The sequence below is a fragment of the Oreochromis aureus genome, linkage group 3, assembly GCF_013358895.1.
Source record: "Oreochromis aureus strain Israel breed Guangdong linkage group 3, ZZ_aureus, whole genome shotgun sequence".
In the NCBI taxonomy this organism is placed as follows: Eukaryota; Metazoa; Chordata; class Actinopteri; order Cichliformes; family Cichlidae; genus Oreochromis; species Oreochromis aureus.
The window spans coordinates 132,467,066-132,478,086 of NC_052944.1; positions in this window are offsets into that span (position 1 = coordinate 132,467,066).

An 11,021-nucleotide genomic window follows, 5' to 3' on the forward strand; every position below is an offset into this window, starting at 1 on the left:
CGCAGGAAATGTTTCCAGCTCTTCCTCCTCTATCACACATTCTCTCCATACCTGAGAGTGTCCAGTCTCCAGCCTGGATCCTTCAGTCCAGCCAACAGCAGCTTCATTCCTGAGTCTCCTGGATGATTGTAGCTCAGGTCCAGCTCTCTCAGATGGGAGGGGTTGGAGCTCAGAGCTGAGGCCAGAGAAGTACAACCTTCCTCTGTGATCAGACAGCCTGACAGACTGCAGACACACAAAACAACAATCCATCTGTCAACAATCATTTTCTCTTTGTCACAATAACATCTATCCATCCATTCAATGTAACTTTATTTATAAGTGACAACTCCCAACAGACAACAGCAGTCATCTTAAGCTGTTTAACAGTGTAAGGTAACAGCCTCCAATATTAGAGAGAAAGCCCCAACCATCAGACAATCCACTTTGAGCAGCACTTGGTGATGGTGGGAAGGAAGAACTCCCTTTGACACAAAGATCCTCCCAGTGAAAACAGGCTCCAGGAGGAGCATCTACCATGACTGGTTGCAGGGTGAGGGAAAGAGAAGAGATGAGCTCAGAGAGACAAGAACAAAACACAAACTAAGGGGTGAGAAGACAAAAGTTAAGGACATGCAGTAGTGACATATAAAAGCATCAGGAGTGAAAAGAGGGGAGTGGAGAAGAAAGCAGAGCATCATGGGAAGTCCACCAACAGCCTGAGCATATAGCAGCATAACTAAGGGATGGTTCAGGGTCACCTGATCCAGCTCTAACTATAAGCTTTATCAAAAAGGAAAGTTTGAAGCTGATCTTCAAGGTAGAGAGGGTGTCTGTCTCCTGAACTCAAACTGGGAGCTGCTTCCACACCAAGTCCAACACAGCCAGGCTGAGACCTTAGATTAGTCCAAATTCCAAAATCCATGGCTAGACTTTTCACTGATTGTTAGCTTATGAAAATATAAAGTTCCAGCAGTACTCGCTGTTTTATATACTGTTTATAATAAGCTAAATATCCTTATAATGTGCAAATAAAGCCTGAAGCAGCTAGCACTGTTAGCATTAGCACCAATCCCAGTTACATTTATACACTGTTAGAGCAATGGCTCCAAACAGCTCTGTACAAGCCTTCTGAATACAGGGAGTGCAGAATTATTAGGCAAATGAGTATTTTGTTCACATCATCCTCTTCATGCATGTTGTCTTACTCCAAGCTGTATAGGCTCAAAAGCCTACTACCAATTAAGCATATTAGGTGATGTGCATCTCTGTAATGAGAAGGGGTGTGGTCTAATGACATCAACACCCTATATCAGGTGTGCATAATTATTAGGCAACTTCCTTTCCTTTGGCAAAATGGGTCAAAAGAAGGACTTGACAGGCTCAGAAAAGTCAAAAATAGTGAGATATCTTGCAGAGGGAAGCAGCAGTCTTAAAATTGCAAAGCTTCTGAAGCGTGATCATCGAACAATCAAGCGTTCATTCAAAATAGTCAACAGGGTCGCAAGAAGCGTGTGGAAAACCAAGGCGCAAAATAACTGCCCATGAACTGAGAAAAGTCAAGCGTGCAGCTGCCAAGATGCCACTTGCCACCAGTTTGGCCATATTTCAGAGCTGCAACATCACTGGAGTGCCCAAAAGCACAAGGTGTGCAATACTCAGAGACATGGCCAAGGTAAGAAAGGCTGAAAGACGACCACCACTGAACAAGACACACAAGCTGAAACATCAAGACTGGGCCAAGAAATATCTCAAGACTGATTTTTCTAAGGTTTTATGTACTGATGAAATGAGAGTGAGTCTTGATGGGCCAGATGGATGGGCCCATGGCTGGATTGGTAAGGGCAGAGGGCTCCAGTCCGACTCAGACGCCAGCAAGGTGGAGGTGGAGTACTGGTTTGGGCTGGTATCATCAAAGATGAGCTTGTGGGGCCTTTTCGGGTTGAGGATGGAGTCAAGCTCAACTCCCAGTCCTACTGCCAGTTTCTGGAAGACACCTTCTTCAAGAAGGTGTAAAAACTAATGACATGGCCTCCTTGTTCACCTGATCTGAACCCCATTGAGAACCTGTGGTCCATCATCAAATGTGAGATTTACAAGGAGGGAAAACAGTACACCTCTCTGAACAGTGTCTGGGAGGCTGTGGTTGCTGCTGCACGCAATGTTGATGGTGAACAGATCAAAACACTGACAGGATCCATGGATGGCAGGCTTTTGAGTGTCCTTGCAAAGAAAGGTGGCTATATTGGTCGCTGATTTGTTTTTATTTTGTTTTTGAATGTCAGAAATGTATATTTTTGAATGTGGAGATGTTATATTGGTTTCACTGGTAAAAATAAATAATTGAAATGGGTATATATTTGTTTTTGTTAAGTTGCCTAATAATTATGCACAGTAATAGTCACCTGCACACACAGATATCCCCTAAAATAGCTAAAACTAAAACAAACTAAAAACTACTTCCAAAAACATTCAGCTTTGATATTAATGAGTTTTTTGGGTTCATTGAGAACATGGTTGTTGTTCAATAATAAAATTATTCCTCAAAAATACAACTTCCCTAATAATTCTGCACTCCCTGTACAGGCAGGAATCGAACTGGAAGGTTTGGTGAATTAAGATTTTTGACTGAGAGAATCAGATTTGACATTTCATTTTAAATTAAAAACATGAAATAAACAGAAATCCCCAATTACTTTAGATACTGATTATTTACATTAAAACATTTTTATCAAGTTAGTGTTTGTGCAGCAATATATATCAGGTTCGAGATGATCAACAATAGAAAAATTTAAATCCTGACCTGAGAGTTTCCATTTTACAGTGTGGACTCCTCACTCCAGCAGACAGAAGCTTCACTCCTGAATCCTGCAGATCAGAGTTACTCAGGTCCAGCTCTCTCAGACTAGAGGACTGGGAGCTGAAGACTGAGAACAGAGCTTCATAGCCTCTCTCTGAGAACTGACAGTGACTCAGTCTGAAAAATGAAAGATAAACATTTAACAAACACTGCTGTTTAAGCACAGTGAGGGTGCTGACTAATTAAGGAGCCTCTACAGCCCTGTTTAGTTGTTCCTTTATTTTACTTTTTTATTTTTTTTTCTTATGAGTGTATTCTGATTGTTTAATTCTGCCCCCCTCCCCCCCTGGACACACACACACACACACAATCAGTCTCACCTCAAAGTTTTCAGTTCACAGTGTGGACTTCTCAGTCCTGCAGAAAGAAGCTTCACTGCTGAATCCTGCAGTTTGCTGTTACTCATGTCCAGCTCCCTCCGTGTAGAAGACTGGGAGCTGAGAACTGAGGACAGAGCTTCATACCCTCTTTCTGAGAGATCAGGGACACTCAGCCTAAGAAAAGAAAAGGTTTGTGATCAAATTAAATCACTTCAGATGTTGATGTTTTAAAAGAAAAACAAATGTCATTGTTATTAATATTTATGGTGAACAAAAAATTACCTATAAATATTTAATTATTAAAGACTTGGAATTTGCTCATTATTAAAAGTATAACGCTAAAGAGAAACAAGTGAGGAGCTGGTGGATTTGATAACACTGGAACAGTGATACACCGCTGTTTGTCAGTTTTAAGTATCTGTGATTGTTCTAAATAATAGTCAAAGGAGTTTGCAAAGAAAAGTGTCTGGACTTCTTTAAGTTGCTTGAAGACGTTTCACCTCTCATCCGAGAAGCTTCTTCAGTTCTAAGGTCAAATGGCCGAGAGTCCCAGATTTAAATCCAGTGGGAGTATCCCCCCAAGGAGGGACAAAGGACCCCCTGGTGATCCTCTAATCACATGTGCCAAGGTGTGAAAAGGGACATCCCAGTGTACTTCAGACCCAGCAACACACTCAGACAGAAACTGGTTCACCCTAAAGACAAAACTCCTAAACACAAACTGAACAATGTGGTGTATGCGGTACAGTGCAGCGAGGAATGCCCAGACCTCTACATTGGAGAGACCAAACAGCCACTTCACAAGCGCATGGCACAACATAGAAGAGCCACCTCCACAGGACAAGACTCAGCAGTTCATCTGCATCTAAAGGATAAGGGTCACTCATTCGAGGATGCCAACGTTCACATTTTGGACAGAGAGGACAGATGGTTTGAAAGAGGGGTGAAAGAAGCCATTTACGTCCACTGTGAGCGACCATCTTTGAACAGAGGCGGGGGTTTACGACACCAACTGTCTGCCATCTATAATCCAGTTTTGAGATCCCTTCCCAGACGCCTTAACGCCCACTCACACCCTGGGCCATCTGACCTCAGGAAAACACATGATAGGGTGGGGCCAGGTTTCACAATGAGCTCACCCGAAACTCTGGCTGATTAGGACCCACACCCGCTTTCACACCTTGGCTCATGTGATTAGGTAGAGGATCATCAGGGGGTCCTTTGTCCCCCTTTGGGGGGAAACTCCCACTAGGTTTAAATCTGGGACTCTCCACCACTGATCCTTAGAACTGAAGAAGCTTCTCGGATGAGAGGTGAAACGTCTTCAAGCAACTCAAGAAGTCCAGACGCTTTTCTTTCCAAGCTCCTTAGTCTACGATGACCTGGATGACTGAGAACCTTCACAGACATATGTGCATACAGATGCGCTCACACCTGCCTGCTGCCATTCCTGAGCAAGCTCTGCACTGGTGGCACTCCGATCCCGCAGCTGAGTCCTCTTTGGGAGACAATCCTGGCGCTTGCTGGACTTTCTTGGACGCCCTGAAGCCTTCTTAGCAAGAATTGAACCTCTTTCCTTGAAGTTCTTGACGATCCTATAAATTGTTGATTTAGGTGCAATCTTAGTAACCACAATACCCTTGCTTGTGAAACCATTTTCATGCAATGCAATGATGGCTGCACACGTTTCTTTGCAGGTCACCATGGTTAACAATGGAAGATCGATAATTTCAAGCATCACCCTCCTTTTAACATGTCAGGTCTGCCATTCTAACCCAATCAGCCTGACATAATGATCTCCAGGCCTGTGATCTTTAACATTCTCACCTGAGTTAACAAGACGATTACTGAAATGATCTCAGCAGGTCCCTTAATGACAGCAGTGGAATTTTTTTTTTCGGGATTAAGTTCATTTTCATGGCAAAGAAGGACTATGCAATTCATCTCATCACTCTTCATAACTTTCTGGAGTATATGCAAATTGCTATTATAAAAACTTAAGCAGCAACTTTTCCAATTTCCATTCTCAAAACCTTTGGTCATGACTGTATGTAAATATAAAGAACATATCCTAAGAAAAACAAAACACAAAAAATTAAGCAACGTCTACAACTGAGAAAAAACATTTAAAGTACCTTCCTACAGATGTCAGAGTGATGGTGAAGATTTACATTTATGTAACAGTTACAGGGGCAGAGAAACCAAACACGGGAAGCACAGAGGCACGGGAAACTCCCAAGTCCATTCGTTGATCTGGGCAGGGGTCACACAGGAAAGCAAACAAGTCCATATGTGAAAAAATAACAGCAGCTTAGCAACCACACAGCAGAGACATGACTGTGACCACAGGAAGTGGGCTAATTTCATGAAATGACTTCCTGTACTGACACAGGCAGATATGTAGGCACAGATTTCTTCTCTGCAAACAGTTGAATAAGAGCTTGTTCATGAGTTTGTTATTGACCCTCACAGAGTGGAGACAAGTGAACTCACAGCACAACTCACTTCCACCTTCTTCCACTACAACCCTTCATATTCATGAAGCACATGTGAGGAAGCAGTTTAAGAGCCTGTATGCTTGGAAAGTGCATACAGGCAGGATGCTTGGTGTGTCCTCTGCCACTCTCAGACACTGTGCGAATGAGCTGGCCCCAGTGTTTTCTGGCATCTTCAATTCCTCATTGCAGGCATGTCATGTGCCTCCACCATAGTCCCTGTCCCTAAGAAGCCAAGGATCACAGGGCTAAATGACTACACCTGTGGCTCTGGCGTCTGTGGTCATGAAGTCATTTGAGCACCTGGTTCTCTCCTACCTCAAGACCCTCATGCCCCCCCTCCTGGACCCACTGTAGTTTGCATTGTGAGAATATAGTATTGTACTATTGTAGGAGCAAAACAGGATTTATTATATTATTGTAGGCTAGGGGTTTGGCTGTATAGTCATCAATAAACCCCCAAGCCAGCTTTCTGTCGCCACCCAATTCTCTGTGTGGGCTACATGTGTGAGTATCTAATAACTTGACCTAACTTGACCTATCACCTACTTTAAATGTCTAATTGATTATTTGTTTATATTATTATAAACAACATATAATTATTTGATTATATGTTGATTATTCCGGCGCCCCCCGTGCGCGGCAGCCTGTTACAGCAGCTCTGCTCATTCTGAGTTTCTTTCTTTCTTATCTTTTTCTTCTCGTAATTTTTTATAACTAACGTATTAGTAATTAGACTCTGCAACCATGTTCTACCGTTTTGTGCTAGTTCTGGTCGTTTTTCTTAGTTTTTTTCTACTTTTTTCACCCGTGTCTGGGGACCCAGAGCAGGGATCCTTTGTTTACAGTAAGGATCAGCTGTTAGCGCTAAGTCCCACAGCGGTACTGCCGGGCGGATAGACCCGACATTCCCAGCGAGCTGAGGAGGAAAAGACGGGGGTGTCGTGGTGGGAAGGAGCGCCGTCGCCCGAGAAGGAGACGTTATCGACCATCTCTTCCTTCTGTAATTATTGGAAATGTACGATCTTTGCCCAATAAGATGGATGAGCTCACGTCGCTAACCTGGTCACAGAGGGAGTACCGGCAATGTAGCATCATGATGCTAACGGAGTCGTGGCTAACACCGCTAACTCCGGACACGAGCGTGACACTACCGGGATTCCAGCTGCTGCGAGCGGACAGGACGAGAGAGAGCGGTAAGAGGAAAGGAGGGGGACTGGCAGTGTTTGTGAATGACAGATGGTGTAACCCTGGGCACATCACTGTGAAAGAACAACTCTGCAGCAGAGACATTGAGCTGTTAGCCGTTAGCATGCGTCCGCATTACCTGCCCCGGAATTCTCGCATGTTATCGCGATAACAGTGTATGTCCCCCTCGCCAACGCGGATGCAGCCTGTGACTCTCTCCACTCTGTGGTCAGCAGACTGCAAACACAATCTCCGAAAGCCCTCCTCATAATATCAGGGGACTTCAATCATGCCTCACTGGACTCCACACTGCCCACCTTCACCCAGTATGTAACCTGCCCAACCAGAGACAATAAAACACTGGACTTACTGTATGCCAATGCAGAAGAGGCATACAGTTCATCACCTCTCCCTCCCTGGGCAGATCTGATCATAACCTGGTGCACCTTGTCCCTGTGTATGAGCCCTTAGTGCGCAGGGAGCCACCAGCCACCCGCACAGTGCAAAGATGGTCGGAGGAGAGCGAGGAGGCTCTTAAGGATTGTTTTGAGTCCACTGTGTGGGAGGTGATCTGTGACGACCACGGAGAGGACATCGACAGCCTTACTACATGCATTACTGACTATATTAATTTCTGTGTGGACAACACCGTACCTACCAGGACTGTACGGTGTTTCTCCAACAACAAACCTTGGATTACCCCAGAAATTAAAGCTGTCCTCAAGCAGAAGAGGAGGGCCTTCAAATCCAGAGACAAAGAGGAGTTGAAAAGGGTGCAGAGAGAGTTGAGGGGACTGATAAGGAATGGGAAGGACAGCTACAGGCAGAAGATGGAGAACCAGCTTCAGCAGAATAACGTTGGTGAAGTCTGGAGAGGCCTCAGAACCATCTCGGGCCACAAACATCAGAACTCTCTACCTGGGAGGGATGTGAGTTGGGCAAATGAACTGAATCATTTCTTCAACAGATTTGATTCAGCCATGAGGCAGTCTCCAACATCGGCTGCAGACTCACCCACCCCCACTGCTGCTGTTCCACCTCTGACACCTCAGACACTTCACACCTCCTCTATTCACCCTGCTCACCCCTCCCCACCCCCAACAACAGCATCCAATACACAATCAACACAAGGCTCCAGCCTGTCTCTCTCAACCACCCAGGTTAGGAGGGAACTGAGGAGGATTAATGGCAAGAAGGCAGCAGGCCCAGATGGCATCAGCTCAAGGGTCGTCAGGTCCTGCACGGACCAACTGTGTGGTGTGATGGAGCACCTCTTCAACCTGAGCCTGAGGCTGGGACGAGTCCCACAGCTCTGGAAAACCTCCTGTGTTGTACCAGTGCCAAAGACTTCACGCCCCAAGGACCTCAACAGCTACAGGCCGGTGGCTCTGACATCCCACCTGATGAAGACCCTGGAGCGGTTGGTCCTGGCTCAGCTTCGGCGCCTTGTGAGCTCATCACTGGACCCACTTCAGTTTGCCTACCAACCTGGCATTGGAGCGGATGATGCCATCATTCACCTCCTACATCGTTTCCTCGCTCACCTGGAGACCGCTGGGAGCACTGTGAGAATCATGTTCTTTGATTTCTCCAGTGCCTTCAACACCATTCTTCCCTCGGTTCTGAAGGACAAGCTGGAGAACTCTGGAGTGGACCATCACCTCACTACCTGGATTTTGGACTACCTCACCGACCGACCACAGTATGTGAGGACTCAGGGCTGTGTGTCGGACAGGGTCGCCTGCAGTGCGGGGCCCCACAGGGAACGGTTCTGGCTCCGTTCCTCTTCACCATCTACACTGCAGACTTCTCCCACAACTCCACCCAGTGCTTCCTGCAGAAGTTCTCTGATGACTCTGCAATAGTCGGCCTCATCACTGATGGGGACGACAAGGAGTACAGAGGACTAACCCAAGACTTTGTGGACTGGTGCCAGCTGAACTACCTCCAGATCAATGCCAGTAAAACCAAGGAGCTGGTGGTAGACTCCATGAGGCACAAACATCCTCCACTGCAAGCACTGAACATCCAAGGTATGGACATTGAGGCTGTGGACAGCTACAGGTACCTTGGTGTTCATCTGAACAGCAAACTGGACTGGACTCATAATTCAGACGCCCTCTACAGGAAAGGGCAGAGCAGGCTGTACCTGCTGCGGAGACTCAGGTCGTTTGGAGTGGAGGGCCCACTCCTGAAGACCTTCTATGACTCTGTGGTGGCCTCAGCCATCTTTTATGGTGTGGTCTGCTGGGCGGCAACATCTCTGCTGGGGACAGGAAGAGACTGAACAGGCTGATCCGAAGGGCCAGCTCTGTTCTAGGATGCCCTCTGGACCCAGTGGAGGTGGTGAGTGACAGGAGAATGGCGGCTAAGCTGTCATCCCTGTTGGACAACATCTCCCACCCCATGCAGGAGACTGTGACAGCACTGAGCAGCTCCTTCAGTGGGAGATCTGCGGCACCACGGTGTGGGACGGAGAGATTTCGCAGGTCTTTCCTCCCCACTGCTGTCAGACTCCACAACAAAGACTTTAACTGATCAAACACACACATCCACACATGTGCAATAACACTAATGTGCAATAATCTTTCTGGCATCGTTGTATTTTTACTCAGTTGTATATAACATTTGTATTCTATTTTTATCTTATTGTATATTTTATTCTATTTTATTCTACTGTATATAGTATTTTATTTTATTCTATTCTGTACAGTTGTGTACTGTATTTATTCTTATTTTATCTTATTCTAATTTTTGCTTCATAACTTCTGCACTGTCCACTTCCTGCTGTGACAAAACAAATTTCCCACGTGTGGGACTAATAAAGGTTATCTTATCTTATCTTATCTTATCTTAGATCCTCCACTTCTTCTTTTAAGTGTCTTAGCATATTTTTGGTTCCTGCAACTCGTCCATCAGGTTATTGTCTCCCCAGAAACACTTCCCGTGTGCTTTTGGAAATCTGTTTTTTCCTATTTCTGTTGTGTTTTTCTTATTGCTGGTGTTTTTTAAAAGTTGCACTCCATTTGGCCTCTCAAGGCCACCGTAGTTTCCTCCTTTAACAGTTTGACTGTTCCTGTGATGTTTGGACTTAAATGTTCAGCTCTTATTTCAGGACAAACTCTGGATCACTCATCTGTTTGAAGACAAATCTACATGATTATAGATTATTGATCAACTTGAATCAAACTCACTGACTGAATTTTTTCATAAACAAACTGTGTGTGTTTGTTTGTGTCCTGTTTAGTTTGTCCTCTTCTCCTTTAGTGCTGACAGTCCCTGTAAAACATGCAGTCTATTTATAGCTGAACCCGATCCTGTAGCTGGGCCCTGCAGTCAGAGTAGGTAGATATCTTAGACCTGATTAGGGGTGTCACTGGGCCCTGAAACTCTGGGGGCTCAGCCCTGGAACCACAGCAGCTGTTTAAAGTTATTGAGTGTAATTGACAGTAAATGAATGTAAATGTGAGACACTGTGTGCTCACAGCTAAAGGCTGCAGTCAGCTGTGTTAGAGTCTCTTTCACACAATGATCCTTTAATAAACACTCAGAGCTCCATGTTGATGAAGCAGTCATGTGTGAGCTCGTGTGCTGACATGTTGACAGAGTGACTTCAGAGCTTCTATTGAGCTATGATGGTTTTTGAATGGCACAACAAACTGTAACTACGAATGTGTACAACATGATTCATGAGTGTAAACTAAGATTTATGATCTGTATTCCATGATGGTATTGTAGTATTGTGACATAAGACATTATTCTTAAATTTACAGATTTTTCAATGGACACTGGTGGCAGCAGATTTTATTTTTGCAGTCACTGAAGGATAAAGCCCCCCGTTGTAGAGCCAACAGTCTGCTGCGGAACCCTGAATGCATCATAAGTGTACAGGTAAACTCTCAGGTCAGAAACATGAATCTGATCCTGGATCAGTGTGTTCAAACACACAGTGAGGATGAAACGCTGCTTTATTGTTAGTTTCATGTATTTTCAGGTGTTATTGCTGCTGTTTGATCAGCCTGTCTGTGGTATTCAGAGTATTTACTGCAGTAACAGTCCTGGATTAGAATCCTGCTGATGTTCATACTGACATCAGATGAAGGTAAAGTGTTACAGTAAGTTTAGTACCTCACACTCGACCATGATCACTCTCATCATGGATGTTTGACTGTCAGGAGA